Source organism: Mobula hypostoma, chromosome 17 (assembly GCF_963921235.1).
Source record: "Mobula hypostoma chromosome 17, sMobHyp1.1, whole genome shotgun sequence".
NCBI lineage: Eukaryota > Metazoa > Chordata > Chondrichthyes > Myliobatiformes > Myliobatidae > Mobula > Mobula hypostoma.
The window spans coordinates 20,483,194-20,509,696 of NC_086113.1; the positions used below are offsets into that span (position 1 = coordinate 20,483,194).

The 26,503-nt window shown below is 42.2% G+C and overlaps 1 long non-coding RNA gene across 2 annotated transcripts in view; it reads left to right on the forward strand.

Annotated features, from left to right (window-relative positions):
- LOC134357884 (uncharacterized) overlaps positions 1–26,028 on the forward strand; it is a 69,096-nt gene extending 43,068 nt beyond the window's left edge. For both annotated transcript variants that reach the window (XR_010020747.1, XR_010020746.1), the window contains exon 4: positions 25,013–26,028. This is a non-coding gene — a long non-coding RNA (uncharacterized LOC134357884). The remainder of the gene's footprint in view (positions 1–25,012) is intronic.
- The last annotated feature ends 475 nt before the right edge of the window (positions 26,029–26,503 follow it).

Below are 26,503 nucleotides of genomic sequence, written 5' to 3' on the forward strand. Positions count from 1 at the left end.
TTGCTTTATTTGCTTGTCCTTTTGCTTGTCATGTACTTGAGCATTACCTTCAGGAGTCAGTGGAGTTGTGGATGTTGGCAGTTTGGACTTCAGACGACGTCCCATCAACAGCTGCGCAGGAGAGAACCCCACACCCTCAATCGGTGTGTTGCGGTATTCAAGCAGAGCAATGTAAGGGTCACCATTGCTGCTTTGTGCCTTCTTGAGCATGTTCTTGACAGTTTGTACAGTTCTCTCTGCTTGTCCATTAGACTAAGCGTGCCCTGGACTGGAAGTAACATGTTGAAATTCCAAGCTTTCTGAGAACCCTCTGAACTCACCACTGGCATATTGTGGATCATTGTCACCAACGACAATATCTGGAATCCCATGTCTTGCAAATGTCGACTTCATTGCGGTAATGACACCTCGAGTGGATGTGTCACTTAACTGTGGCGCTTCTCTTCCTGACGAACTTAACGTATTCTACGCAAGATTCGAACAGCAGAGGAGCGTCCCGCTCCCTCCAGATGAACTGGACCTGGTGGCATCGAGATTCATCGTCACCAAGGAGGACGTTAGAAGGGCCTTCCTGAAGATAAATCCAAGGAAGGCGACAGGTCCAGATGGCGTCCCAGGACGGGTTCTCTGGGCCTGTGCAAGCGAGCTAGCTGGAGTGTTTGCTGACATCTTCACCTGCTCCTTGCTTCAGTCTAAGATCCCCTCGTGTTTTAAGAAGGCAATGATAATCTCAGTGCCGAAGAAGAGCAAGGTGGCATGCCTGAATGACTATTGACCTGTGGCTCTGACATCAATTGCTATGAAGTGCTTTGAGAGATTGCTTATGGTACACATCAACCACAGCTTACCAGTCAACCTCGACGTTTGCAATTCACCTAGCGGAGCAACAGGTCAATGGCAGATGCCATCTCTCTGGCCCTACGTTCCTCCTTAGAACACCTGGAGAATAAAGATGCATATGTAAGGCTCCTTTTCATTGACTACAGCTCTGCCTTTAATACCATCATTCCAAATAAACTGATTCCTAAGCTCCGGAACCTGGGCCTTAGCACTCAGATCTGCAACTGGATTCTCACAGACAGGACCCAGGCTGTAAAAATAGGGGACAAGCTCTTCTCTACAATCACTCTGAGCACCGGTGCCCCACAAGGCTGTGTACTCAGCCCCCTGCTGTACTCACTGTACACCCATGATTGTGTAGCCAAGTTTCTATCAAACTCAATATATAAGTTTGCTGATGACACAACAATTGTAGGCCGTATCTCGGGTAATGATGAGTTTGAGTACAGTGAGGAAATTGAGAATCTGGTGGCACGGTGCGAAGACAATAACCTATCCCTCAACGTCAGCAAGACGAAGGAATTGGTTATTGACTTCAGAAGGAGTAGCGGACCGCACGACCCAATTTACATTGGTGGTGCGCAAGTGGAACAGGTCAAGAGCTTTAAGTTCCTCGGGGTCAATATCACAAATGACCTGACTTGGTCCAACCAAGCAGAGTCCACTGCCAAGAAGGCCCACCAGCGCCTTTACTCCCTGAGAAAACTAAAGAAATTTGGCCTGTCCCCTAAAACCCCTACTAATTTTTATAGATGCACCGTAGAAAGCATTCTTCTAGGGTGCATCACAACCTGGTATGGAAGTTGTCCTGTCCAAGACCGAAAGAAGCTGCAGAAGATCGTGAACACGGCGCAGCACATCACACAAACCAATCTTCCGTCTGTGGACTCACCTTACACCGCACGCTGTCGGAGCAGTGCTGCCAGGATAATCAAGGACATGACCCACCCAGCCAACACACTTTTCGTCCCTCTTCCCTCCGGGAGAAGGCTCAGGAGCTTGAAGACTCGTACAGCCAGATTTGGGAACAGCTTCTTTCCAACTGTGATAAGACTGCTGAATGGATCCTGACCTGGATCTGGGCCGTACCCTCCAAATATCCGGACCTGACTCTTGGCTTTTTTGCACTACCTTACTTCCAATTTTTCTATTTTCTATTTAATTTAAATTTTTAATATTTACTAATATTTACTATTTTTAATATTTAATATTTGTGCTCCAGGGAGCGCGAAGCACAGAATCAAATATCGCTGTGATGATTGTACATTCTAGTATCAATTGTTTGGCGACAATAAAGTATAAAGTATAAAGTGATCTCCGGATATTTTGAATAGTAGTCCACACAAAGCAGATATTCTGTACCATTATAGTGAAAGAGGTCTGTCCCAAACTTCTCCCATGGTCTTCCTGGTAGTGGGTGGGAAAGCAGAGAGAACTGTACAAACTGTCAAGCTTAAATGTCACATTCCTCCTATTTATTATAGGATCTTGAGTCCATATTATGAGATCTTCATCCCACTTCTGACACCATGTAATACTGATGTGACTTGGACACCGCTGTAGATTGAACAACCACGTTTATTCACCAGAGTTCCATTTTACTTCTCCACGTCCTGACGTCATACGCACTCTGACGCTACGAATACTCACACAATACATTACACACAACATCAACCGATTCTCTTTTGTCTGTCCTGTTTGCTATTTCTTCAAAGAACTCCAACAGATTTGTCAGGCAAGAGTTTCCCTTGAGGAAACCATGCTGACTATGGTCTCTTTTTTTAATCATATTCCTCTAGGTTATTTTGGACCTCTTTCTTAATAATCAACTGCAACATCTTCCCAATTACTGAGGTCAGACTAATTGGTCTATACTTTCCTTTCGTCTGACTTTTTCCATTCTTGAAAAGTGAAGTGAAATCTGTAATTTTCCAGTCTTCTGGAACCATTCCAGAATCGAGTGATTCTTGAAAGATCCTTACTAATGCCTCCATAATCTCTTCAGTCACCTCTTTCAGAACTCTGGGGCGTATACCATCTGGTCCAGGTGACCTATCTACAGTCAGACCTTCCAGTTTCCCAGGAACCTTCTCTCTAGTTATGTTAACTTCACACACTTCATGCCCCCTGACACCTGGAACTTCCACCATACTGCTTGTGTCTTCCACAGTGAAGACTGATGCAAAGTAGTTATTCAGTTCGTCCACCATTTTGTAGTCCCCAATTACTACCCCTCCAGCATTGTTTTCCAGCGGTCTGTGTCTTGGTCAATGTCTCCCATCCACTACATAATGTACTGGGTGGGCACAGGAGTACATTCAGCCAGAGACTCATTCCACTGAGATGCAACACAGAGCGTCATAGGAAGTCATTCCTACATGTGGCCATCAAACTTTACAACTCCTCCCTTGGAGGGTCAGACACCTTGAGCTAATAGGCTGGTCCTGGACTTATTTCATAATTTACTGCCATAATTTACATATTATTATTTAACTATTTATGGTTCTATTACTGTTTATTATTTACGGTGCAACTGTAATGAAACCCAATTTCCCCCGGGATCAATAAAGTATGACTATGACTATATCCGCTGTGATTAGCAATCTGATACGATGTGTTCTTGCATAATGCAAGCATAGACTCATAGTCTGAATGGGCAAATTCTGAACTGTAATATATTTTAGATTTTTAGATTATGAGAACTCTCAGTCCTCTTTTATTGTCATTTAGAAATGCATACATGCATTAAGAAATGATACAAGGTTTCTCTGGAGTGATATCACAGAAAACAGGACAGACCAAAGACTAACACTGACAGAACCACATAATTATAACTTATACCATAATTTGATGAAGAACAGACCATGGGCACAGTAAAAAAAAGTCTAAAAGTCCCGAGTCGATCGACTCCCGAGTCCCCGATAGCAGGCGGCAAAAGGGAGAAACTCCCTGCCGTAAACCTCCAGGCACCGTCAACTTGCCAGTACCTTGGAAGCAACCGACCCCAGCCGACACTGAGTCCATCAGTCCAAAAACTTCGAGCTTCCGACCAGCCTCTCCGATACAGCCTCCCGAGCGCCATCCTCTGCCGAGCGCCTTCGACCTCGCCCCGGCCACTGAAACACGCAAAGCCGAGGATTTCGGGGCCTTCAGCTCCGGAGATTCCGGTTACCACACAGTAGCAGCGACAGTGAAGCGGGCATTTCAGAAGTTTTCCAGATGTTCCTCCGTACTCTCACGTCTGTCTCCATCAAATCAGAATTGTGCACAGTCCCCTATTTGACAGATAACAGATATTGCTTTGTTTCTGTGATATGATTGCTTTCAATATGAGGCAAAATGTGGACAATTATTATTTAATTATTGGCTGAGTGAGTGGGTCAAACATACCATATGCAATATAATGTGGAAACAATGCTGTGCAATATTGGAAAAGAGTATTTTTTAAATGGCGGGAAATTGGGCTGATTTTCAAAAGGATTTAAGTGCCTTTTTGTGCAGCTCATTAATAACCAAGATGGTAGGTCAGAAAGCAAATAATATGTTGTTCTCTCCTCCTATCCCCAAATCATCTTGTAACCTATCCCTTTGCCTTCACAGATGCTGCTTGACCTGCTGAATTCCCCTTTCAGTTTGTTTCCCGCTTTTCCAGTAGAAGTCTCTTGATTAGTAAGGGTGGCAAATGTTATGGGGAAGTGGCAGGAGAATGGGATTGAAAGGGAAAACAAATCTGCGTTATTGAATGGCAGAGCAGATCTGATGGGCTGAATGGCCTAATTCTGCTCCTACGGTCTTATGGTCATTCTTCGAATTAGCGATTGAGAGATTGGCATCACTGTTGGATGGGAGTCATTTGAAAAAGACCAGTCTCTATATGACCCTAAGGAGTAGAATTAGGCCACTAGGCTGATTGAGTCAGCTCCACCATTTCATCATGACTGATCCATTTTCCCACTCAATCCCATTCTCCTCCCTTCTCCCTGTAAACGTTCACACCATGACTAATCAAGAACCTATCAACTTCTGCCTCAAATAGACCCAATGACTTGGTCTTGACATGGGCCTGTGGCAATGAATTCCGCAGACCCAACACCCTCTGGCTAAAGAAGTTGCTCCTCACCTCCATTCTTATTGGGTATCCCTCTATTCTGAGGATGTGCCTGCTGGTCCTGGACTCCCCTACTATAGGAAACATCCACTCTGTCTAGGCCTTTCAATATTTGATAGTTTTTAATGAGATCCCCCATATTCTTCTAACCCTTTCATTCTGAGCATCATTCTTGGGAACTGCCTCTGAACCCTCTCCAGTTTCAATACATCTTTTCCTAGATAAGTGGCCCAAATCTGCTCACAATACTCCAAATGACGTTTCACCAGTGTCTTATAAAGTCTCAGCATTACAGCTTTGCTTTTACATTCTAGGGGGTCCCCACCACTAAGCACATCTTTCCCTCCCCCCATCTCTCTGCATTCCGCAGGGATTGCTCCCTACACAACTCCCTTGTCCATTCGCCCCCCCCATCCCTCCCCACTGATCTCCCTCCTGGCACTTATCCGTGTAAGCGGAACAAGTGCTACATATGCCCTTACACTTCCTCCCTTACCACCATTCAGGGCCCCAAACAGTCCTTCCAGGTGAGGCATCACTTCACCTCTGAGTCGACTGGGGTGATATACTGTGTCCGGTGCTCCCGATGTGGCCTTTTATATATTGGTGAGACCCGACGCAGACTGGGAGACCGCTTTGCTGAACATCTACGCTCTGTCCGCCAGAGAAAGCAGGATCTCCCAGTGGCCACACATTTTAATTCCACATCCCATTCCCATTCTGACATGTCTGTCCACGGCCTCCTCTACTGTGGAGATGAAGCCACACTCAGGTTGGAGGAACAACACCTTATATTCCGTCTGGGTAGCCTCCAACCTGATGGCATGAACATCGACTTCTCTAACTTCCGCTAAGGCCCCACCTCCCCCTCGTACCCCATCTGTTACTCAGTTTTATGCACACATTCTTTCTCTCACTCTCCTTTTTCTCCCTCTGTCCCTCTGAATATACCTCTTGCCCATCCTCTGGGTCACCCCCCCCCGTCTTTCTTCCCGGACCTCCTGTCCCATGATCCTCTCGTATCCCCTTTTGCCTATCACCTGTCCAGCTCTTGGCTCTATCCCTCCCCCTCCTGTCTTCTCCTATCATTTTGCATTTCCCCCTCCCCCTCCAGCTTTCAAATCCCTTACTCACTCTTCCTTCAGTTAGTCCTGACGAAGGGTCTCGGCCTGAAACGTCGACTGCACCTCTTCCTAGAGATGCTGCCTGGCCTGATGCGTTCACCAGCAACTTTGATGTGTGTTTCTTGAATTTCCAGCATCTGCAGAATTCCTGTTGTTTGCTAACATTGCATTTGCTTTCCTCACCACTGACACATCCTGCAAATTAACCTGTATGAGGACTCCCAAGTCCCTTTGTACCTCAGATTTTTGATATTCTGCCCGTTTAGAAAATAGTCCACCCCTGTTGTTCCTTCTACCAAAGTTCATAACCATACACTTCCCGACACTGTATTCCATCTGCCATTTCTTTGCCCATTCTCCTGATCTGCCTAAGTCCTTCTGCAGCCTCTCTAATTCCTCACACCTGCCTGGTCCTTCACCTACACTATCTTTGTATCATCCACAAACTTGGCCACAAAGCCAACAATTCCAGCATCCAAGTCACTGACGTATAACATAAAAAGAAGTGGTCCCAATCCTGATCTCCCTGGAACACCACTAGTCACTGGCAGCCAGCCAGAAAAGGTTGTCACACAGGAAACGTCACCTCGAAAGGGTGTCTGTAATGAACAGTAGATGACTCCGGCAGCTGAAACCCACAGTGTTCACAAACATCTGACGTTCTGATGCACTGCCGCTGTTGAAGCTGCAAGGCGGTCCGCACTTCCTAGTGGTTGTACCGAAGTGAGCATGGTTAATGCACAGCCCCAGTGTTGTCTGTTTCTTGGGGATGGGCCTGTGTGTACTGGAGGCCCTGCCTTCGGGCTTATAGAGGCAGGGAAAGAAGGAAGAATTATGCATCTCTGCCTGGCTGAGTGAGAACTATCAGCCACTTTAGCAAGCTCCCTATAGACCTTCACGGGCGCATTAGTGAGGGCTATGCAAATTTGATCAGGCACTTGCTGCATGAAGAGTTCTTTAAAAATAAATCAAGGATGATGATTTCCCAGAAGAGACAGCATGTGGTCCATTAGTCCTGAAGGCATAGCAACGCCAAGACTGGGTAAGGAGAGCAGCTGCTTGGTGCTCTTGATAGTCCGAAAGTCTGTAAAAGGAGCTTTCAGTGATCGGTATTTATCGTGTTCAGGTGGGTGTTCCAGGAGACTCACCACTTTTGCCTCTGTGGAGCTGCTGAGCAACACTACGATGTAGTAATATTTGGTGTCGTCCATGGAGATTTCTCGCAAAGCGTATTGGGCCTTGGCTTGTACAAAACAAGCAACAGCATTTCGCTCCCAAAACTCTGGCAGTTTCAAAGTGACTGTGTTGGCCAACATGATCAATAACTCCAGAGTCGTCTGAGAACATTGGGGTCACATCTGTAGATTTTTGCATATAAAATGGCATGAGGTTTTTTACGTTTAAGGAAAACTGTAACAAACTCCTTTATTGTCCTTCAAACACAGAATATAAAGCGTGGTAAAAGCGTCACATAATTATGCCATCACATCAGATCAGCTTCTTAAAGTGAACCCCAACTCAATGTCAATGGTTATGAATTATGTACATTTCCATCAATTATATTTCCCAACAGAGTTAGCCAACTGTTTGGCTCATCCTTGCTAAATACTTCGTTCATGATTCGAAGGAAGACCTCATCTTCAATAGGAGGTGCCAAATTATCTTCACCTTCCAAGTGACAGAAAATCAACTTGCCTAAATCTTGAGCATAGGCAAGTATGTCAGGGTGCTTTGTATGCTTAGCGGCAATCTTCTCTTTCATACAGATTTGACTCACACAGGGTCTGAAATGACTTGGATGCCCATTCGCTAGGACATTAGTCTTAAATGTGCATCATCAAGGCAGACTTCACCCACTATGACCCAACACAGGTCCAGTCAAGGTGCATCATTACATTGCATTGTTCAATGACCTTATATACATGGATGGTGTGCCTATCAAACAACAGTAGAATCAGCAGAAGAGTTAAGTCGGAGAATCTTGTCAGCTCAGCCCTTAAAATGCGAATGACCGTGTGCAGCTTCAGGAGCTGCGATTTCATCCCTGTTGTTGGAATGTGGTCGCACTAAATGAGTGTTGGCAAGGGTAAGCAGACCTCCATTCCCATTGACTCCATGACAAGTCCATTGGCTTTGAATCTGGCTACTTCTGATGTTCCTGAACATGTCTTTAGAGTATATGAGGAAAGGTAACTTTGAGTACTGAATGTGTCAGAGAATGCTGATTTTGCCAATGACATATTGTACGATCATCCAAAATCACACACCCTTTGCCTTTATTTATTTGCACAGGATCTCCTTTCAGGTAGACGTTGGGCAGACATACTTTAGAGTGGGATTTGCCTGGAAGCCTTTCCCATATTTTTCTGTGCATGAGGATGTAGCTCCATCTAATGACTGCTCTTGTGGTTCCTCGCCATGCTCTGCTGCAGGTGTGCTGGAACCATTCGTAGCCCAAGGTGGTGACCTTGAATGAAGTGGTGATATACAGTGCCTATAAAAGGTCTCAAATGTTGGGCTTCAACAGCACACCAAGCAAAAGACTGTAAACCTATCATATACTGTACTGAGTAGAATAGTGAACAACATACAGTGCCTTCAAAGAGTATTCAACCCCCTTGGAAGTTGTCATGTTTTATTGTTTTACAACAGTGAATCACAGAGGATTTAATTTGACTTTTTTGACACTGATCAACAGAAAAAGGACTTTTGTGTCAAAGTGAAATCAGATCTTTACAAATATAAAACACAAAATAATTGATCACATAGTACTCTTTCCTCTAGTAGGCTCAGGCACAAGTTGCTCTAAAAGTCATCTCGTAGGCATTCAACAAATTCCTTCTCTTGCAATGCAACACCAACCTGATTTTCCCATCCTCTTGCATATTGAAGTCCCCCATTACTATTGTGACATTACCCTTATTACATGCCTTTTCCAGCTCCCTTTGTCATCTCAAACCCACACCTTGGCAACAATTGGAGGCCTATATATGATTTCCAAAATGCTTTTTTTACCCTTGTAGTTTCTTAACTCCATCCACAAAGATTCGATATTCTCTGACCCTATGTCACCTCTTTCTAAAGATGTAAGTCCATCTCTTACCAACCAGAATCACACTACCGCTTCTGTCTTCCTGCCTGTCCTTTCAATACAAGGTATATCCTTTGATGTTAAACGGCCAACCTTGACCTTCTTCCAGCCACAACTCAGCAATGCTCACAACGTTAGAGCGACTGATTTATAATTGCACCACGAGTTTGTCCACCTTATTCCAAATGCTATGTGCATTTAAATACAGAACCTTTTGGCAAACTATAGCCGAAATTTCATTTGAGTTTTTTTCAACAGTGGCTTTCTCTTTGCCACTCTCCTGTAAAGCTTTGACCGGTGAAGCACCTGCGCAGTCTCTCCCATCTCAGCCACTGAACTTGCAACTCCTCTAGTGTTTTAATAGGTCTCTTGGTGACCTCCTTCACTATTGCCCTTTTTGCACGGTCACTCAGCTTTTGAGGATGGCCTGCTCCGGACAGATTTACAGTTGTGCCATATACTGTACTTTCTATTTCGTGCCCAGGGATATTCAGTGACTTGGGAATTTTCTTGCATCCATCTCCTGACTTGTGCTTTTCAATAACCTTTTCACAGAGTTGCTTGGAGTGTTCTTGTGGTAAACATATATATGTTGTAACTGGGTTAACTGTCTGGACACGCCCCTCTGCTGACTGCCCCTGTGGCTCCTCCTACAGATCCCTGAATAAAGGTGATTTCGCCTTGCCCCTCCCCCTCAGTCCGGCGGCAGACACTCACAATGGAAGTTGTGTCTTACTGCGAATAAGAGCCTTTCAGTATTTACCCCACTTCAGTCTTTTGGAGTTATTGAAGGTGCTTCAGTTCTTTTGTCTTCGTGATGTAGTTTTTGCCAGGATACTGACTCACCAGCAGTTGGACCTTCCAGATACAGGTGTATTTTTACTACAATCAATTGAAACACCTTGACTGCACACAGGTTTCCAAAATCAAATCTCCATTTAACTATTTATGTGACTTCCAAAACCATTTGGCTGCACCAGTGATGATTTGGTGTGTCATATTAAAGGCGGGGGGGGGGGGGGTGAATACTTATGCAATCAATTATTTTGTGTTTTATATTTGTAATTAATTTAGATCACTTTTTAGAGATCTGCTTTCACGTTGACAAGAAAAAGTCTTTTTCTGTTGATCAGTCTCAAAAAAGCCAAATTAAATCCACTGTGATTCAATGTTGTAAAACAATAAAACATGACAACTTCCAAGGGGGTTGAATGCTCTTTCAAGGCACTGTATGTTGGTCACTATTCTACTCAGTGCAGTATATGATAGCTTTACAGTCTTTTGCTTTGTGTGCTGTTGAAACCCAACATTTGAAACATATTGAGTGTTTTTTTAGAAAGTATCTCCAGTTTGCAAGGGGTTTTTCTCTGAGTCCTCTGCATTTCCTTAAGGGACAAAGTTTCTTATGGACAGGACCCTATCTATAGGAGTTCATAATAGGGATTGAATTTTTCTGTTTTGTTGACCATCATTGGGAGTTTGGATTTCCATTCTTTTGCTGGAGACCTCCCTTTGAATGAGATGCTGCCAGAAGTTGAGAGCATAAAACTAGGGTCATTTCACATTTTTGTGTGGTGGCAAGGAATAAAAATGGCAGATAGCAGGCATGACGCTTCATTTTATACTTGGGACCTTCAGTAATCCACTGTTCTTGCATGTTGTCCAGCAGTTTCTCCACTTGCTGTATCCAAGTAGCCCACTCCTAGTAGGTAAACGTCATTTTTTGTTGCTTGCAATTCCAACAACAGGTTTGTCAGCCAAATCCATGTATAGATCTTCCAGTAGCTTTGGAGCTTTTCATTTTCCCTGGAGAGCCATAGCATTTGTAAACCCTTAGCTGGATTATTAATGTGAACTGCCCTAAACCTACTTGCATAATGCAGTGACTCCCCATCAAACCATTTACACTGAAGGTCCATCTCTTTGTTAGGGTTGAGACTTATTCTTTGCACAGCACTGTGCCCCAACCTATATTGTCCCGAGTCAAACATCTGCTGCAAAATGCGAGGAATTCACAATACTTTTCATCAGTAAAATTTCTTCCATTATGGGGAGTTTAGCTACAGATACTGGCAACCTCTGAAGCCAACCTTCTAAAAAAGTGGCAACTATGTCAAAATTTACGAGTACTGTATTTCTGATTTAGAGCTCTAAAAGTTTGTAACAAAGTGTTATTTGTCTGCTTGGTGTCTTGGCCCTGTCCCTATCACTCTTTTTAAGGACTCTTTTAATAGTGTTTTCAATTTTGTTAGGAAAATTATTAAGACATTCCTTAAAGCTGGTGTTTTCTCCGATATCTTCAAAACTGTGGCTGTCAAACCCCTACTTGAAAAGCCAAACCTGATAGTGAGGTACTAGCTGATTACAGGCCGATGTCAAATCTTCCCTTCCTTGGCAAGATTCTTGAGAAAGTCATTTTCAACCAACTCAACAACTTTCTGAATGAGAACAATATTCTGGAAAAGTTTCAGTCAGGTTTTAGAGCAAAGCATGGCATGGTAAAGACCCTTACCAAAGTTGTCAGCTCAACACGGATGTCAGGAGTCTCAGTTATAATTCTTCCTGATCTAAGTGCTGCCTTTGACACAACCGACCACAACATTCTCTGAGACACCTTGAGAACTGGGTTCTGGTAATGCCTTTAGTTGGTTTCGTTCATATATCTTAGTCTTGGAGACCAATTTTCTAAGAGATACGATGTATCTTTTGGTGTTGATCAAGGAAGCTGGCTTGGTCGTGTGCTCTTCTCCTTCTACATGCTACCCTTAGGAGACATCATTAGAGAACATGAACTTGATTTGCCACAGTGATACAGCTGGCACACAATGGTATATCTCGGTTGAACCTGATGATGATAACACCCTATCTTTTTAACTTCTGGTATGGCTCCAATAAACAAATGGATGAGCAATAATTTCCTAAAACTACTGTAAATGAACATAAAACTGAAATACTTTTGGTTCATCCCCAAACCAAAAGAGATAAGCTTCTTGATAAACTTGCTCCCCTTTTAAAATCAGAAGTAACTAGCCTGGCCATTATCCTTGATTCAGATTTGAATTTTACCTCCCACATAAATAAAGCAAAAGAGTAACATTTCTATACTTATGAAATATTACAAAGGTATGTCCGTTTCTATCATGTAATGATGTTGAAAATCTAATTGGTGCCTTTATATTGAATAGACTAGATTACTACAATGCACTTTTTCCTGGCCTTCCAAAGTAATTTATTGATAAACTTCAACTCATTCAGAATGCAGTTGCTAGACCTTTAACCAAAATCGGGATGAGGAAACATATCACTCCTGTACTAGTTATTCTACATTAGCTTTCTGCGTCTTTTAGAATTGATTTGACTGTAAGTTTTCTTACTTGTTTTGAGAGCTCTTAATAGTCTGGGTCTGGAGTACAGTACATCACAGCATCATTTTTTTTTATAATCCTTTTTGAGCTCTCAGGTCTTCTCTGACTGTCTCTTAAATTTAAACAGACTCCCTCAAAAGATAATTGGCAGATTAGGTTTTCTGAACTACGTTTATAAACTGTGGAATTCAATACCTAAACTATGAGGGACGTGGTCTCAGTTGACACTTTTAAATGCAAACTCAAATCCTATTTATTTCATACTTTATACTTTATTGTCGCCAAACAATTGATACTAGAATGTACAATCATCACAGCGATATTTGATTCTGCGCTTCATGCTCCTTGAAGTACAAGTCGATAGTAAATATTAAAAATTTAAATTATAAATCATAAATAGAAAATAGAAAAGGGAAAGTAAGGTAGTGCAAAAAAATCCGAGAGGCAGGTCCGGATATTTGGAGGGTACGGCCCAGATCCAGGTCAGGATCCGTTCAGCAGTCTTACCGCAGTTGGAAAGAAGCTGTTCCCAAATCTGGCCGTACGAGTCTTCAAGCTCCTGAGCCTTCTCCTGGAGGGAAGAGGGACGAAAAATGTGTTGGTTGGGTGGGTCGTGTCCTTGATTATCCTGGCAGCACTGCTCCGACAGCGTGCGGTGTAAAGTGAATCCAAGGACGGAAGATTGGTTTGTGTGATGTGCTGCGCTGTGTTCACAATCTTCTGCAGCTTCTTCCGGTCTTGGACAGGACAACTTCCGTACCAGGTTGTGATGCACCCTAGAAGAATGCTTTCTACGGTGCATCTATAAAAATTAGTAAGGGTTTTAGGGGACAGGCCAAATTACTTTAGCTTTCTCAGGAAGTAAAGGCGCTGGTGGGCCTTCTTGGCAGTGGACTCTGCTTGGTTGGACCAAGTCAGGTCATTTGTGATATTGACCCCGAGGAACTTAAAGCTTTTGGCCTGTTCCACTTGCGCACCACCGATGTAAATTGGGTCGTGCGGTCCGCTACTCCTTCTGAAGTCAACAACCAATTCCTTCGTCTTGCTGACATTGAGGGATGGGTTATTGTCTTCGCACCATGCAACCATGTTCTTTAATTTCCTCTCTGTATTCAAGAAAATGTACTCATTTTCATGTTTGCACTTGAATTACATTATTTGTATGAAAAGTGCTCTACAAATAAAGTTACTGTTATTTTTATTGATTCTCAGCTCAAGTTGGTAAAACCCGAGATGCAGGTATAGCCAAGCACGCTCGTTACTCAATTGCTAGAAAAATTCACACTATTCTAGTGATGTTTAGTGTTGTGCCTTTCTGGAGATTTACATAAATATTGCTGTGTAGTCCTAATTGTTTAATGCTATTATGTAGTGACTTTGGGATTATACCAGTTGTGGGTATTACTATTGGGACAATGTATACCCTGTTCATGTTCCATAATCTTTCAATTTCCTCTTTTAATTCATCATATTTCTGGTGATATCACTTACTGATTTCTGTATTATGAAGGACCCCACGCACCCCTCATACAAACTCTTCTCCCTCCTGCCATCTGGCAAAAGGCACGGAAGCATTCGGGCTCTCATGACCAGACTATGTAACAGTTTCTTCCCCCAAGCCATCAGACTCCTGAATACCCAGAGCCTGGACTGACACCATCCTACTGCCCTCTACTGTGCCTAGTGTCTTGTTTACTATTTATTGTAATGCCTGCACTGTTTTGCGCACTTTATGCAGTCCTGGGTAGATCTGTAGTCTAGTGTAGTTTTTGTGTTGTTTTATGTAGTTCAGTGTAGTTTTTTGTATTGTTTCATGTAGTACCATGGTCCTGAAAAACGTCTCATTTTTACTGTGTACTGTACCAGCAGTTATGGTTGAAATGACAATAAAAAGTGACTTGACTTGTATGTTATGTGTGTTTGGAATGGCTGTATCTATTAAGTACGTTGTTATTGCTTGTTTACCCTGTGTTATTATATCTGGATGATTATTATGGATTGTCGTATCTGTAACAGCAGATTGGTCATAATAAAATTCGTGGGTTTCTTATTATCATTGTTATTATTAGTATAACTATATAGGACCATGGTGAGGCTGCATTTGAAGTATTGCATTTGGTCTTGGTCTCCTTATTCTGCAAAGGATATATTTTCCATTGAAGATTCACCAGATTAGTTCCAAATTTGACAGGTTTGTTAAATGAGGTGACATCAAGTAGAATAGACTTACATTCTGCAGAGTTTAGAGATTACACTGCAACTTCCAAAAGTTAAAGAAGGGTTGACTGGCTGGATGCAGCAAGGCCATTTCTCTTAGCAAAGGAGTGCAGAGTCGGGGGACAGGGTTTCACAATAAGGCATAGGGCACAATAAGGTGAGAAAAATTTCTTCATGCAGAGGGTGGTGATCCTAGAATGGTTTACCCTTGAACATTGTGAAGGCTCATTGCATGGGTTATTCAAAACACATCCACAGATTTCTTGATATTAAAGGGATCAGAGGATAGAGATGCAAACAACAGGAATTCTGCAGATGCTGGAAATTCAAGCAACACACATCAAAGTTGCTGGTGAACGCAGCAGGCCAAGCAGCATCTGTAGGAAGAGGTGCAGTCGACGTTTCAGGCCAAGACCCTTCGTCAGGACTAACTGAAAGAAGAGTGAGTAAGAGTCAGAGGATAGAGATGTTAAAATAGAAGATCAGCCATGAACTTTATGAATAGTTACGCTGGCTTGAAGGCCTGAATGTCCTATTCTTCCATTCTAATGGAGAGCTCTGCATTTTGAAGCTCTATTTATAATGGATTAGACTTGCTGCTTTTGAAGCTGCTAGAAAATAATGTTTGCCCTTGATGTAAGTTGGGGGATGAAGGAAAAATCATTACAGGTGCTAAGCTGCTTGAAGCTTGGGATGAAGCATTGACTTTATTAATGTGTGTAAGTTTATTTGCATTGTGGAAATGCTGTATGAATAGTTTCTGGTCTTGGTCAATGGAAGGGATTTTTTTTAGTAGTTTTCCTTGTATAAGAGATAAGTATCTCACTCATAGGATTGCTTTATTTCATTATCCTGAAGATCGAATTTATCACTTTCCGAACAATGTCCATGAAGTATTTGAATCAAATGCAGTCATCTAGAAGAGACATGGTTCCACATTTGCTTTATTGCAGGATCTTGTATGGATAAAGAATGAACGGAGTAACCAGTTTTTCCATTACTTTGTCCTATTTTTGATTTCTTTTCTCTCTTTTACCACATTTTCATCTTGCTGCCTCTTCATGATGAAGGACAAATACTCATTTTCAAGTATAGGTATTTTCAATTTGTGGCTGTGTCATTTCAGAATCTGTTCAACCAACATAGTGAATGTGAATTTCCTAATCCACAGCATCCATGGATGATCAAAGGAATGTTCTCTGAGCCAAGGTTACTTCTTTACAAATTACAAAATATATCTGCAGAAGTCAAATTTTATTGATCCCAATTTCCCTCAGGATCAACAAAGTATGACTGTGACTATGACTATGACTAAAAAAATAAGGTGCTCATTCCTTTTAGTGCAGTAATACAGAGATCTAATTCCAATGTTCAAGCCCATGATAGACTCCATTGTTTCTCTCTGAAAGAGGTGTTGAGCAAGGTTGAAGTCAACTAAGATGAGGGCGGAGTACGGGCAGGTTCTGAGCGTCACCTGCCTGTGTTTAACTGGTCCTCCTCTCCCTCTTGCGAGCTGCTGTCGGAGGAAAGTATACAAAACTTGTGTTCCATGTGGCAAGGATTGATGGCCCAGTCTCTACCTTTCCCTCAATTGCTTCACTGATCTACAGCTCTGATTGACAACCCCAGCCATTCTAGCTTAAACTCTCATGCGAAGAGCCTGCGATTCACCCTGTGAAGATATTGGCAGCATCCCACTTTAGGTGCCTCCCATCCTTCTTGTACAATCAGTTTAATGGGGACCAGCAAACTCTCTGCTTGAGGAGCACCAATAGATCATGTATCACTCCAGATTCCAGCATCTGCAGTCTCTTGTGTCTCTATTATACCACAGGCTTCCCAATAAACACGGAGAGAAAGAGGAACAGTAATGCAGACACACTATGGAAAAATATAAAGCAATATGGTTGTTGAAGTGGGCAACTTCAATTTCCCTGATATTGACTGGGGCTCCCTAAGAACCAGAACAGATGGGACAGAATTTATTGGAGGCATCATGGAAGGTTTCTTGACATAGCATGGAGATAGTCTAACTAGGGAAGGAGCCATACTGGATTTTGGAAGAGAGCCCAGAGATCTATGTGCCTGAAGTCCTCTCCTTCTCCACATCAACTTCTTAGCCATGCATGCAACTATACTGCGTTCCTATTTCTTGCCTGATTAAAATATGGCACGGGGAATAATCCTGACATTACAACACTGGAAATTATGTTTTTAACTTTTTAACTAATTCTCTAAATGCATGGTAGTGCAGTGGTTAGCATAATGCCATTATAGTGCAAGCAATACAGGTTCAATTCCCAACGCTGTCTGTAAGGAGTTAGTATGTTCTCCCTGTGACTGCATGGGTTTCCTCAGGTACTCAGGTTTCCTCCAGTTGCTCAGGTTTCCTCCTACATTCCAAAGATGTATAGGTTAGTAGGTTAATTGGTCACATGGGTGTAACTGAGCGGCACAGCCTCATTAGGCTGGGACGGCCTGTACTATATCGCTAAATAATTTTTTTTTTTGAGAATTCTCTTTGTAGGATTTCATCTCTCTTCCTACATTGTTAGTATCAATATGGACCATGACCTATGGCTGTTCATTCTTCCCTTTCAGCAGGTCCTATGCCTGTTCAGAGCTGCCTGTGACCCTGGAACTGGGGAACATAGAACATAGAATAGTACAGCACATTACAGGCCCTTTGGCCCACAATGTTGGGCTGACCCTCAAACCCTGCCTCCCATATAACCCCCGACCTTAAATTCCTCCATATACCTGTCTAGTAGTCTCTTAATCTTCACTAGTGTATCTGCCTCCGCCACTGAAGGAAACGAGGCAACGTGACATGCTTGTCCGTCTATCAGCCACAGAAAATGCCCATCAATTTCCCTGACTATTGAATCCCCTGTCAGTATTGTGACCTGAGCTCTACTCTCTGTCATTTTTTCTGGTTAGCTGAAAAATAGAGAGTTTATAGATGGTTTTGGCTTAGTACCCGTGGGGAGAAGCTTAGCAGTTCAAAAGCTGCTGGGAATTGTTTCTTCTTTAGTCTGGAAAGTAGTTGGATGCAGGATGCCTGTCAGGTGGAGAAACAGAGATGTGTGCAGTTCTGTATGTGTTGAACTGAGAAGGAATTGATCAGCCTCTGTTACGGTTTTCTCAGTCTTGAGAAGTTGATAGCAGCTTATGTTCAGGTAGACACGCGCTGAAAGGCCTTGGAGAATCTGTCCACATTGTATCATCAGAAGACTGATAAGCAGATCATTTGTTCTGAGCCTCTCTGCCTTGGTACAAGATCCCCAAGTATTTCTGCCCAGGGCTGCCTCTGTACTGGAAGGTTGAGCACTCCGCTTGCAGTGTCTGTAGATTCTTTTGAGTTGCTGTTTGTATTAGCAAATGAACAGGCATATAGTTATAAGCAAAACATTCTTTATTCAAGGCAGTAATTCTCAAAATTAGTAATTAGTACAACAATGTATTAAAGTCATAAAGTCCAAGTCATTAATTGGTATATTAATTCTTAGAAGTGCATTTATGTTAGCTATATTGGTTCCCTTTTTTAAAGTTAAAACCATATAAATCATCAATCATTGACATTCATGAATTGATATAATCACACCTGTCACCTCTGAAGCATCGGCTCCAAGCATAAGTATTGGCAGTGGATGTACAGGTCGGGGTCCTGGCAGGGCGGTGAGGTTGTGGAGGTGCCATGTTGCAACAGTCCCTTGTCCTGTAGCTATTCTAGTGAACCTCTTCTCCAGGTAGATCTCGTTTTTGAAGCCGCAACATCATCTCCTCTGATACTTCCTTTTGGTATTATCTCCAAGGTTTTCACTTCTGAATTGATTATTCTCAGTCTGCCTTGTTCTATTTTTCCCAAGGTTATGCTGACACTAATATGTTCATGCCTGCTGTGACATTCTTCAGAGGGTTTGTAGAGCTTTATGCTATGCTGCTATACACGGTCCATCAAAGCATTCAACTCTGTGTGGAATTCTGTCCATTGATCAAATCTGTAAACAGCAAGTGTCTTTTATACAATGAGTACAGTCCCTGAGCTTGGATGTGCCAATTCGTCTCTGTGTTTCAACTTTGCCGGTCCTAATCAATATATATTCACCTCAGCATCTTTTGCTTCTCTCATTGTCCGTGGGCTCTTGTAACAGTACAGCTATTCTGAAATTCCCTGTGAATTGGGTCTCTAGTGCTGATCAAGGAGATCATGGGCTATTCCTCCGATTTCCAGAGATGCTTCTTGTCCTGCTGCCTTTTCCCAGCATGCCGTTTGTTGGTCTGGTTTCCAGCAATTGTAGTCTCTTTGGTCTTCATTCCTTTGATGTATCTGCCATTGAAGTCTGTGAATAGATCCACTGATTTGAGATGGCCAAGTCATTTTCAAAGTGATGCCTTTGATTTGCCAACTCACAATGGACTGTCTTCCATTGACCCTAAACTCAGAAAGTCTTTCCGGTTGGGCCTTCCCTTTAATCAGTTTGTCCCTTTACATTGCTCGGCTGTTTCACAACCTTAATGGCTGCCTTTGCAGCTGCTTTTTTGATCACCTGGAATTAATCAAGAATTGATCATTGGTTTATTCTTGTCTCAATTTATTATTGGGATGCTCTCTTGACCTGACAGAAAAAAAAAGGCATCCGTTAGTCTTGCGAGACCATGGATCTGCGCCTGGAAAGTCTTCGCTCTCCAGGGCGCAGGCCTGGGCAAGGTTGTATGTAAGACTGGCAGTTGCCCATGCTGCAAGTCTCCCCTCTCCACAACACCGATGTTGTCCAAGGGAAGGGCATTAGGACCCATACAGCTTGGCACCAGTGTCGTCGCAGAACAATGTGTGGTTAAGTGCCTTGCTCAAGGACACAACACGCTGCCTCGGCTGGGGCAAGAACTCACGGACTTCAGATCGCTAGTCGAACGCCTTAACCACTTGGCCACGTGCCCACCTGACGATCTACCTCATTATGGACTTTACCTTACAGTTTGCCCTCACTGTACTTTCCTTGTAGCCAGTACACTTCATTCTGCATTCTGTTATTTCTTTTGCCTTCTACTACCTTGATGCACTGATGTGATGAAATGATCTGTTTGGATGGCAGATAAAATCGTTTTTGACTATACCTCAATACACTTGACAATAGTAAACCAACTACCAGTTCTTGAATTATTTCACTCCTTTTAGTGAAGGCATTCCCACAAGATTTTCAGTAGGCAGCTCTAAGAGTTAGACCAGTAACAATCAGTGATATCTTTCAAATCTTGTAGACAGCTTGGTTCAATTTGAGTTAATTCATTCAGACTTAAGGTTGGGAAACAGGTGGAGGAGGGTGGAATGATCATTACTGCTCAATAGCTACATTCCAGTCTAACAAAGATCCAGACCAACTATAAAGCTATGTAAAATGTACTTTCTGATGCCCCATGCATGATTTGCCAAAGTAGTTAACCCTCACTCACCTTGGCTATCTGATCTGCAGTGTTGCCTCTTGAATCAAGATACACCATACCCAGAGCAACTGAGATAACTAATAGATATAGTTATGGGTAAAACGTAATGGGTACAGATAGGGGAAATGCAAGCAGGCCTTTTCTCTGAGGTTGTTTGAGGCTAGAGCTAGAGGTCATGGGTTAAAGGTGAAATGTTTAAGGGGAACCTGAAGGGGGGGGAGGGATTTCTTCACTCAGAGGGCGGTGAAACTGTGGAACAAGCTGCCAGCGCACGTGGTAGATGTAACTTTGTATTCAACATTTAAGAGAAATTTAGATGGGAAGGGTATGGAGGGCTATTGTCTGAGTGCAGGTCAATGGGACCATGTGGATTAATAGATTGGCATGGGCTAGATGGGCTGAAGGGCCTGTTTCTGTGCTGTAATGTTCTATGATTCTATGAGACCGAAAGGCAAATTTGCTATTCGCAGCAATCAGAGACACTATTGCCAAATCAATGAGAAACTGAACGTGCTCAAAAGTAAATGCCAATTTGTTGCAAAATGTATTGAAGTAATTATAGATTTTATTCCACAACTGTCTACTACTGAGTTACTGACCTAAGACATATTTTCAAAAAGAAGCATCTACTAAATTTCAGTAATTTTCTTATGAAGAAAAGGAAATTCGGAAAAAAAGTACCTTCCTTGGTTCCGTTAACAACAAGCACGTGAATCTTGTAAAACTAAATACCTGTGAACACACCCACAAGATTTCCCCAACTCTCTCTGAACAGTCAAAGGGAAAAGGAGATCATGCTGGCCAGGCGTTGCTCTTGATCCAGATATCACCTCCACGTTTCCAATACAGGGCCATCCACTTCCACAATGGTTGGTCTCCATAGTTATTGCTATCTGTACTCCAAAAAAGCCTCCATTTGTATCCTTTTTCTTACCAGATCAATCTGTTATGTTTTGATTTTGTTAGCTCAGGTTGACCTGGCTGACTTGTGCCTGCTTCTCATTGGATCTTGCCCAAGACTGCAAAAAACATGTTGGCGTCTCAGGTAACACCCTTTGTTCTTTCTGAAACAGCCTAATGTAAAGCAGTTGAGCTAGGCCAGCCAAAAACTGGACTCAAGCCAACTCAGGTTTTATGCTGTTATTTCTACAAGTCTGCAATTATCACATAACCGAATAAATAGTCTTGTTATGTTTTCTAACTTCAAAATATGAAACTAATTCAAAGGAAGGCACATGAGTCAGAAGAATGTGGGCCCTTCTTTCCCTTTTACTTTTTTAGCAAGGCATGCACATATCACGTGGTAGTGTGATGTATTTACTTATCTTTACATATAATCCATAATGAATTATTTAAAAGAACAATGCTTTATCAAACAAAATATACACAATAGTACTCAAATATTATTGATATATCAAATGCAGAACATCCCTCCCTGCTTAGCTATAAACTCCAACTCATACAGAATGCATCTCAACTATATACACAGTATATTATGTAATACAACTACAACAAACAGACATCACAGTAAATTTTAAATTGTCCCATTGAGACCTAAAGGTTTAATCACTGTGGAGGCCTTCCCACTCTTGTGGGATAACGTTTTTCTTGACAGAGGGGATCACTGCTTGGCATGTGAACCTCATAGCTGTGAGAACAATTTCAGGTTCTGAGGTCTGCTCCGTGATGTTGTAGTAGTTGCCTCAGACTGCAGAAATGGTATTGACAATTCTAGACACCCTTCTTCTCATTTTCTCTCACTGGATGTAGTTTGATCCCTTTCTTTTTCTTTCTCGTGGTCCTTCTCTCTTTCACACCTTTCTCTTTCTCATTCGCATTATTTCTCTCCACCCCTCCTTTTCTTTCTTCTAGTTTGTGCATCTTGATCTTTGGAAAGTCCATTTATTTCACAGGAGTATTCTAATATTAATCCTTCTACTGCTCCCATTACGATCTGATCTGTCCTCTGAGCAGCATCGTCCTTCCATGGCCCAATGTGCTTTCCAAACTGAGGTACAGGGTTTGGCTCCAACACCTGTTTTGCCTCTGTACATGGTGTTCAGCATGAAGTTATGACATCATCCAGTACATTTCCTAATTCGCTTTCGTGTGGCTTCATTGCAAGAGATGTGGCATGCAAATTGTGGATGGGTAGCTAATTAAGTTGCAGTTGTCTCAGCCACTCACTTCCCCACAAAGCTGGTCCTTCTGACTTTACCACATACAAGCTCAATGTAACTTGTTGGTTGTTGTATTTCACTGTTACAGGTGTCATTCCCACGGGTGTTATCTTTTCTTCAATATAAGTTCTCAGTTGGATTTCTGCAGGCTTCTGTTTGGAATGCCTTTCAAACTCTTATTAAAATGACTGAAACAGCTGAACCAGTGTCTAACTCCATTTTAATTTATTTGCTGTTCACTTCTGGCATAAACCATATTGCTTGTTTATTGCTAATTTTCACACAGTAAATCTCAAGGCTACACAGTCCTGTGTCACTCTCATCATTATTAGATTTTTCATCAACAGCATGCAGGTTATTGCTCTTCCTGAAACTGCAACGAGACTTTCTAGCTTATCTCTTCCATGAGCAGTCCATTTGTTTTTGTCTGTCGGACATGCTCTTTGTATGTGTTCTACTTGGTTGCATTTTCTGCTAGTTTCGCCTTTACATTTGCATTTGTTTGCTGTATCTGATCCCCTGCCACAATGGTCGCACAATTTTTTCAGCCAGCCCAGGTTCTGTTAAGACGATGCTATTTTGTTCATGCTCCTTTTCATTCTTCACTGCTATTCAGTTGCATCTCTGTCTGCTGTTTCCATTGATACAGCAGTTTCCACCGCTCTTTGAGAAGTAAGCTGCTCTTCAGATAGGAGCCATTTTTATATAATTTCTTATAAGATTCCACAAACTAAACAATCTCTCAGTGCGTCATTAAAATTATTATTGAACTGAAAGTGCTCAGATAATCTCTTCAATTCAGCTATGTACACTGAAATCAATTCTTTTTTTTTTGCTTCCGCTTATGAAACCTAAAGCATTTTGCAATCAACAGTGGCTTTGGTTCTATGTGTTCCTGTATCAGTTTTACAATAGCAGCAAAGCTCACTTTTGCAAGTTTGGTTAGAGCAGTCAAACTTCAAAGCAAACTATATGCCTTTAAACCTAACACGCTTTGCAAAATTGGCCCTCGCTTTTCATTGGCTATTTAATTTGCTTCAAAATACTCTTCCTCAGTATACATGAGCCAATTACACATTGTGTAATCAAATTTGCCAATCTTCCCAATGTAACCAGCCATTTCTGATATTTTTAAATGATTATTACTACTCGATATTCACTCTTTATGAATCCGTGAATTCTTGCATTTTCTGGCTTGAAAAAAACTCAATTGTGTCTTGCCTTCCAAAGCCTTTCTCTGCAAGTGCCAGGCTGAGCTGGGTTGCGCAGGTTTTTTTTAGAACTCGACCATTTTGCTTCACTCGAACAGGCCAGGACCTGTCTCTGCTTTGTTTCAAAAATACGTCGTCACCAATGTTATGTTTTGTAACTTCAAAACATTAAACTAATTCAAAGGAAAGACGCGGAAGTCTGAAGAATGTGAGCCTGATTTCACCTTTTACTTTTGTGCGATGTTCGCACGTATCATGTGGCAGCATGATAGCTAGATAGACACTTCATTGATCCCAATGGAAATTACAGTGTCACAGTAGCATTACTAGTGTACAAATATAAATATTAGAAGAGAAGTAGAAAGAATAAAAAAATAAGTTACCACAAACAGTCTAACAGGAGGGGGAGGTCATCACTTTCCTGGCTATACATTGACTCATTATAGAGCCTAATGGCCCTATAAGGATGACATATGCAATTAAGATATTTTTACGTATAACCCCATAATGAAACAAACGAACAAGAATGTTTCATCAAAATTAAATATGCAAGATTATTTAAATATTATTGAGATATCAAATGCACAACAAGTGTCCAATTTGAAATGATCTCAAGTTTGGCAGGTCATCAGCAGGAGACTCATTGTGCCCACTTTTAATTACCTTGTTTGAGCCATCCCTGAGCAAGAACCAGTTCACCCTACAGTTCACAAAATGGTTGCTGCAAGAAGAGTCTCACAAAATGGCGCTCTCCATTCCTTCAGTGCCACGGCAGGAAAAAAGACGTTTGATTTGTCTGCTTCCGTTGCTCTTGACTCATTCCTGTCAGCTGATTCACAGATTTTAATCACTCCTAGCCAGACTCTCTTGTTATTTCTTCTGGACAAGCCCAGTGCTCTCGCCCTAGATGGCACCTTGATAAATCTAAACCTTTCCCAGTACCATTTATAACAATAGCATGTGTTCTCATGATACTTACCCTCATTGTGAACCCATTTTGAAGAGTAGGTTAACTTATTTCCATGCTGGGGAATGCGGAAAACTACACTAACATAAAACCTTCCTTTACCATTGTCACACGTAAGTAATACACTGTTGGTTCATGTAAGATTACTAAGGTGCCATAAGGACATCTTTTCTCCAAACCCATTCTCTTAGCTTCTCGCTTGATACCCAGTTTGGTACTTGATGTGCATGAAGATGAAATTAACTTGTACCAATCATGGCCAATGCCCAACCTGCATATGTACTGTAGCACATGTCTCAGTCTTATTTCAAAGTTCAAAGTAAATTTATTATCAAAGTGTATATATGTTACCATATACAACGCTATCCTGTTTTGTGCCCCCTCATGGTTTGGTATTTTTGCAGTTTATTATTCAAGTTATCGCTCACCACTGAATCGTCTTTGCTGCTGTGTATTTTGCTCAGGTCTCCTCTACGTTTCCTGACAGAGGAAGCTAACATGAACAGCATCTCCGCCTTAATGACAACGCGATGGGCAAGGGAAAACCTTCTAAGATAATATAAAATTCAGCTGAAGAAGCTCAACATTACATCTAAAAGCTGGGAAGACATTGTACTCAAGAAATACACCTGGAAGAAATCAGTTCAAGAGAGAGCTGTGCTACATGAGAACAATTTTCACTGTACCACAGAGAAGAAACGGCAGCTGCAAAAGGAGAGACTGAACAACCAACAACACAACCTCTAACCACAGGCTTACTTGCTGTTGCCCACTCTGCACTAGATCGATCTCTACAGGCGCCTAGGGATCCACCAGTAGACAGCATCTGAGGAGAGCATCTTATTGACTCAGTGATCGCCCTGCCACTAGTCTCAGTTACTTATGTGTATGTGGGGTAGCAAGTTTTCTAGTAGTTTTGCAAATCTTGAAGAGTCCAGGGCCTTGACGGAAACTTGCCAGCCCTTTTCACTCTAATGTGCTTTCCCCCCTGCCCCGTCCGACTTGCTATGTCTTCCTGTGTGGAGCTTATAATGATTGAAGCACATTTCTTAGGTACTTTCTGTACCTAATATAGTGGCCACTGAGCGTACCTTCATGGCCATTTGCTACTGTAGCCCAGCCACTTCAAGATTTGATGTGTTGTGCCTTCAGAGATGCTCTTCTACACACCATTGTTGGAATGTGTGGTTATTTTCAAGAATGTTCAAGATTATTTAATGTTATTTCCAGTAAAGGAGAATGGAAGATCTGAAGCAGCAAAAAACAACATAATAAAATAAAGAACACAACAGTAATAAAGTAACACAATAAATGTAAATATGTAAGATAGCTTATATGCATAGTTACTGTATGTCCATAAAGTGACACAAGGCACAGGAGTGTCTGTACATAAGGTGATTGACAAGAAATGATAAAGTAGTGGTAGCTGGGGGTGCGGATGGGTGGGTTAGTGGTTGGTAGTGCTTGTTTTGGAGTCTGGTGGTCCTGGCATGAATGCTATGTACACAAATACTCCCTGATGGGAGTGAGAAAAATATTCCATGAGCAGGGTGGGTGGGATCCTACATGATGTTACTGGCCCTTCCCTGGCACCGTTCAGTATATATGTCTTTGATAGTGGGTAGGCTGGTGCCAGTGATGCATTGGGCAGTTTAAATTACCTGTTGTAGAGCTTTCCTGTCTGCCGCAGTGCAGTTTCCATTCCATGTAGTGTTGCAGCTTATTTGGAAAGCTGCAACTGTGCATCTGTAGGAGGATGTGAGTATAGATGTTCATATTCTCATCACTTCAGCCTAGTCAGAAAGTAGAGGCTTCGGTGAGCTTTGCTGACCCTGGATAAAGTGTTAAGAGACCATGAGATGTTGTGCAAGATGTGCACTCCCAGGAGTTTGAAACTGTTTGCAGTTTCCACTGTTGTGCTGCCAATATAAAGAGAGTGAGAGGTGCGAGTTCTC